The sequence below is a fragment of the Ruditapes philippinarum genome, unplaced genomic scaffold (genome assembly GCF_026571515.1).
Source record: "Ruditapes philippinarum isolate M1 unplaced genomic scaffold, ASM2657151v2 ctg893_1_1_1_1, whole genome shotgun sequence".
Lineage (NCBI taxonomy): Eukaryota > Metazoa > Mollusca > Bivalvia > Venerida > Veneridae > Ruditapes > Ruditapes philippinarum.
This window is the reverse complement of record NW_026864801.1, coordinates 89858-96684: the sequence shown is the minus strand read 5'-3', so window position 1 is coordinate 96684 and position 6827 is coordinate 89858.

The following is a 6827-nucleotide window of genomic DNA, read 5'->3' as shown; positions in this document are numbered from 1 at the left end:
TCCCACCGTAATCTAATATATTGGACTTTAAATAATCTAGAGAAACTAGTGTCTGGATTCATTGCTAATAATTAATTATTGACTGAAGCAAGAGGAAACGATTTTACCTTACATTGTTTCGTCACCTTATTGCAGTAACGGGTTTTAAGTCTTTCTAAATTTAAAGAGAGTTAACCAATTATTGCAACTAAGTGACGATGTGTTTCCGTATTTAATATTGTAACAAAACCGATTTAAACCTAATGGAACTACCCGACTGTGGTTAAACGTTTGTGCTTATTTTTCCTGCTTATATTATATATAGAAATTCATTAAACAGATAAGGGTTCGATCCTAACATCCAAAAGGCAAACACCTAAAGAGTTATGCCATTTTTCTCTTTTATCTTAATTTTTGTTCAATTTTTCATACATGTATGCTTCTTATTAATTTTTGTTCAAGCCAGGTTTCAAATTTGATCTTTAGAAATATATTTTGCTTTATACCTCGCAGCAAAAATGATGTTTCGGAAATCATTATCAAATTAAAATTTGATTTAAAAGTAAGCAGAAGGGAGCTTTTAAATATTATAATAAAAAGGCATCCAAACAATGTTGAATAGTTGGAATCGTGCATATATAAAAGGAAAATGCGATTAGATAGACGGTAAAAAATCGTACAGAACAGTTTTTTTGGCATATTTTTGGTAGCGGAAATATTAAGCAGGAAATGAACTGTTAGCAAATGAGACTAATATGAATGTGTTTACTTGTGGAGTCTTCTACTTATCACATAATTATGATGTATAACTTGACAAAACGCTCAAAGAAATGCTCTTGACCTGTCGCCTTTATGGCAGGAGTGCATATATCCGTGCTGGTTTCATTCACTTACTTTGATTAGAAGGGTTACAGGGGTTTTTCTCATTATAGTTCTGAATCAATATATTGAAATAAATTGCAGCTTTCCCACACATGTTATTCCATTGATTCTTTTTATATCCATTTTGTATTAGTAGAAATACATTAAATTTTTTAAAGTAAACCAAATAGATGTAGACAAGTTTAGTCGTCCTGGTTTTCTTACTTTTATGCCCGTTAAGAGCAGACCTATTGATTGACATTTCTCTGGAAATAATCTTGACCTTTTTAGAAACTTATTTTTCCTAAATTAGCGCACATGAAATATCGGTCATGTCCGGTGAGACATAAATGGCAGACAAATAAATATATCACAGAGAGGACAAATCACGTAAGATCGATTTAATTATAAATTACCGACATGCCTTATGGTACAAAAATTGATGTTATGTGTCACTAGCTTTAAACAGATAACTTATTATATAAAAAAAAGACATACGTACATCCTAAAGATATATTACAAATATTTTCCCCCAAAGTTTGGATATAAAAATAAAATAAATAATTGTTTATGAATAAATAATCCTGAAATGTACATCTTTTACAGACTGGCACTGAGATATGATTTCGTGTTTTTGTTTAATAAAATAACAAGATATAAATCCAGAATATAATATGTATAATACAAGTTTTTTTGTTTGTTTTTGTTTAATGTTAAATCAGCAATTTTGTCGTGATTTCGTTTATATACCAAGACATAAATCCAGTATATTAAATGCATATTACAAGTTTTTAATTTGCAATTTTGTCTCCGTAACGTCACGCTACCCGATATCATTATGTCTTAATATGACAATTCTTCTTATTTGTTTAAAGAAGAACCAGCAGAAAATAAAGATATCATAATTATTTAAATAAAAATAATTTGCAAAAAATGTATTCCTACAGTTAATTGTAATCTCAAATATTAAATTAAGTTGTTTGATATTCAAAAATAATTGTATTATCAGCTCTATCAATTTCAAGAACTCCCCTTGTGGCTAGGCGGTTGGCTTAAAAGGGTTGAGGCATCAGAATTGCAGCCACTGTTTATCCCTATGTGATATTGCTTATATGTTTCCATTAAGGAGGAGATGGTAAACGGTTATAGAAAGATGATTTCAATAATAGAATTAATACCCTAGTGGATTGATAGAGGATAGATATAAATGTAGTAGAAAAATATATATAGAGATTTTAAACTGTTAGGTCCGGAAGTTATTTGCATAAATATAGAGACTCAGTCTACAATAAAACATATGTGATACTAACGGATTGCAAATAAATTCTTACATTACTAAGATTATCTTCATCATATTTTATTCGGAACGGTTGTCTTGTGCCTAAGAACATTACAAAGTTTACAGATCCATTAAAGTGTGTCTTGCTTTATTGTTTGAAGTAAGACAAGGCTCTCTTCTTTGGTGTCAGAACAATATAATTTAAAACCATCTCTGGGATATATCTCACCCTCTTATTGCTAGATGGTTGAAGAGGTTCCAGATAGGTTATTGGGTATAAACAACAATGGAGTATATAATGATTGTGGTAGCAGAGTTATTGTAATATAAATATCTTATTTATTTTTATTTTGAACTAAAATATATAGTTTAAATATAATTACTGGAACCTCTGAATAAACTAAGTTGAAAAAAAATATAAATAATAATTTGATATACGAGGAAGATAAGTCTGGAGAAAGTCGCAACATTGAAATTATTTTAAGGGTGTGACTGAATAATGCAGACATCAACTACATAAATAAATTAATAAATTACAACATAAAATATTTGCAGTAGAACTATATATCTTAGGAGGGTTGATTAATTTTTAATCATAATTTAAGCAATTACACTCTTTCTTAATTTACTTAATTGGAAACCGTTTTCATGTGAAGATCTTCAAGGTGTTTTCATAAAATCACCAGGGAATAGATTGCAAATTAAACAACTGGTAAAGTAGATGAAAATCTATAAAAATGTATCAGCTGAGATATATTGTGTTACAAAATGTTTAATATACTTCCCACAGAACTTTAAGTATCATTTTCATAAAGCCTAATATACATAACACTCATCTACTACACTACTGAACTACTATCCTTTCAAAACTGAAACACGTACTTTTGCTGGGATTTGCGGCATAGGGGTTTCCTCATTGACAAGTTGTATATTTTCTCACCGTTTTAATTAAAGTACATACATGTAGTTATATAATGGTCAATTTGTATAAGAAATCAATAAGCAATTCCAAGATTTTTATACATTGAAACAGCCGAACAAAAAAAGAAAACATTGATTTTGCAATGGATACAAATTATTTTATATTAATGACCTATAAGACAACTTATGAATGGCATTTTGCACGCTGTAATCGATATTAATATTCGTTATCAAAGACATGACTAAAGTATATAGATCATGGATTGAATAAGTATTAAAGTGATAAAACTGGTTACCAATATATAGTTTAAACATATTTATTTTAGCTCCATTGCCAACAATATGTAATATCTTATGTGCCTCACACATTACATACAATTATATGCCATACATAAAAAATACGTCAAGAGACGATGGAATATGATCTTGATGTACTTTTACAGTTTTCTGACATGATCCGTTACCTGTATCCTCGAAAGGAATCGTCATTTTGTATTTGCATATCGACGATGCAAAGGTTAACCGCATATGTATACACTAAAATAGACTAAATCAGATAAATGGGGGCATCCAGAGACTTTTATAACTAATAGTATAATAATAAGATATAGCTCAGTGAAAAAGCAGTCTATCTTTCAGTGTGAACTAATTTGCAATTAAAATTAATAGATGCAAGTGCAAGTGAAAAGCCTTTGTCACCAAGATTGCGGCAGACTTGTCTGCACATGCGCGTAGTCTGACACTGCTCTATTATATTTCTTGACTACCTTTTAAGTTCTATCTTGATTTCCCCAGCGTTGATGATTGAAATTTCCACAAATGGAAGCTGTTGAAGTCCATTTTTGAAATTCAACATGTTAAAGTTGAAAAAGAAAAAAAAAGGAAATTGATGTTTCGGAAATCATTATAAATAAAAATTTGATTTAAAAGCTAGCTGAAGGGAGCTTTTTAATATTCATAATAAAAAGGCATCTTAACAATGTTGAATAGTGGAATCGTGCATATAATATAGGAAAATGCGATAAGATAGACGGTAAAAGATCGTACAGAACAGTTTTTTGGCTTCTTTTTGTGGCGGGAATTTTAAGCAGGAAATGAACTGTTAGCAAAAGAGACTCATGTGAATGGTTTAACTTGTGAAAGTCTTCTACTTCTACTTATCACATAATTATGAAATATAACTTGTCAAAACGCTCAAAGAAATGCTCTTGACCTGCCGCCTTTATGGCAGAGTGCATATATCCGTGCTGGTTTCATTCACTTACTTTGATTAAAAGGGTTACAGAGGTCTTTATCAATTTAGTTCTGAAAGAATAAATTGAAATGAATTGCAGCTTTCTCAAACATGTTATTTCATTGATTCTTTTTATATCCATTTTGTATTAGTAGAAATACATATAAAAATAGACAAGTAAACCAAATATATGTAGACAAGTTAAATCGTCCTGGTTTTCTTACTTTTATGTTCGTTAAGAGCAGACCTATTGATTGACATTTATCTGGCCTTTCTAGAAACTTATTCTTTTTTAAATTAGCGCACATGAAATATCGGTCATGTCCGGTGAGACATAAATGGCAGACAAGTAAATATATCATTGAGAGGACAAATCACGGACGGACGATCAATTGAAATATAAATTACCGACATTCCTTATGGTACAAAAAATGATGTTGACGACACATTCACTAGCTTTAAACGGATAACATATTCTCAAAAAAAAAAAAATAAATAAAGACATACGCACATCCTAAAGATATATAACGCCTATTTTCACCCAAATTCTGGATACATAAATAAAATAAATAATTGTTTATGAATAAGTAATCCTAATATTTACATCTTTTATAGACTGGCACAGAGATATGATTTCGTGATTTTGTTTCAAATAACAAGATATAAATCCAGAATATAACATGCATAATACAAGTTTTATGGGGTTTTTTTTAAATGTTAAATCAGCAATTTTGTCGTGATTTCGTTTAAATACCAAGATATAAACCATTAAAGTTTGTCTTGCTTAATTGTTTAAGGTAAGACAAGTCTCTCTTTTTGTTGTCAAAACAACAAAATTTAAAACAATCGCTTGGGTATATCTCACCCTCTTTTCGCTAGAGCGTTGAAGAGGTTCCTGATAAGTTATTGGGTACAAACACTGGAGTATATAATGATTTTGGTAGCAGAGTTATTGTTATATAAATATCTTATTTATTTTTATTTTGAACTAAAATATATGTTGTAGTTTCAATATAATTACTCAAACCTCCGAATGAACCAAGTTGAAACAAAACATTATAAATTATAATTTGATATACGAGGAAAGATAAGTCTGGAGAGAAAGTCGCAACATGGAAATTATAGTATGGGTGTGACTGAATAATGACAAACATTAAATAGATAAATAAATAAATAAAATACAACAGTATAAAATAATTGTAGTAAAACTATTTATCTTAGGAGGGTTGATTAATTTTTTAAATCATAATTTAAGCAATTACACCTTTTGGGTAATTTACCAAATTTTGAAACATTTTTCATTATTTTTCAATTTTTTCCAAAAATCACCGGGGATCCATTCCAATAAAACAATGAAAAGTAATAAAATCTATAAAAATGTTCAGCTGAATTATTTTTTACAAAAGTTTAATATATTTCCCACAAATTTTAAGTTCATTTTCAAAAAAGCCAATATACTTAACACTCATCTATCCCAAAACTGAACTATTCCTTTAAAAAACTAATCTGAAACACGTATTTTTTCTGCGAAGGGCGGCCTAATAAAATACTCAAACCGAGAATCGGTCAAATGTATTTTTACATTTTTATACCCTTCCCTAAGCCTCAAAAAGGAATCGTAAATTTTTATTTGCATATAGACGGTGCAAAGGTTAACCGCATATGTATACACTAAAATTGACTAATCAAGACAATGGGAGAAAGCTACAAACTTTTATAACAAATAGTATAATAATAAGATATAGTTCCTTGATCATTCAGTGCGGATTAATTTGCAATTAACTTGAATTGATGCAAGTGCAGTCTCCCGTAGAATATGTTTAAAATTTTTATCCTGTCGTATTTGTTATTATTCGTTCAGTCATCCAAGTGCATTTTGTAAAAGGAGATGATTATATACCGGTGTTTCTAACATATACAGCACTTTCTGTGCTTATTTTTGAGTTGATTTTGACTCAGTATTTAATTTATCACTTTTTTCTGAAAGCATTATCTAAGGATTATCTTCCCTGAATAGAAAGTGAAAAGCCTTTGTTACCAAGATTGAGGCAGACCTGTCTGCACATGCGTGTAGTCTGTCAGTACTCTGTAATATGTGTTGGCTACCTTTTAAGTTCTATCCTGATAATGGAAAGTTCCATTAATGAAAGCTGTTGAAGTCCATTTTTGAAATTCAACATGTTAAAGTTAAGCCATTTAATGCTACGCTGTAGAACTCTTTCAACTTCAAAAGCAATTTAACCATTTGAAAAATTCATATACGAAATGCGTGGTTAAGTGCTTCTAAGGGATCACACTTTGTTAAGATTTTTTAAATGATTTACTGCTTTACTACTTATTTACTTACACTCTTGCTACTGTTACCTAATGTTAAATATGGATGAACACTTAAGCGTGTTGTGATCAAGCTTTTTTATATTTCTGACAATTGCATTATTGCGTTATCATAAAATAATAATAAACCAGTGAAAAGTGTGTACTAAAGAAGTTATAAGAGATCATAACGTTGTCACACGTTTTAACGCCGTACAAATAGTAAAAGTAGTTAAACGT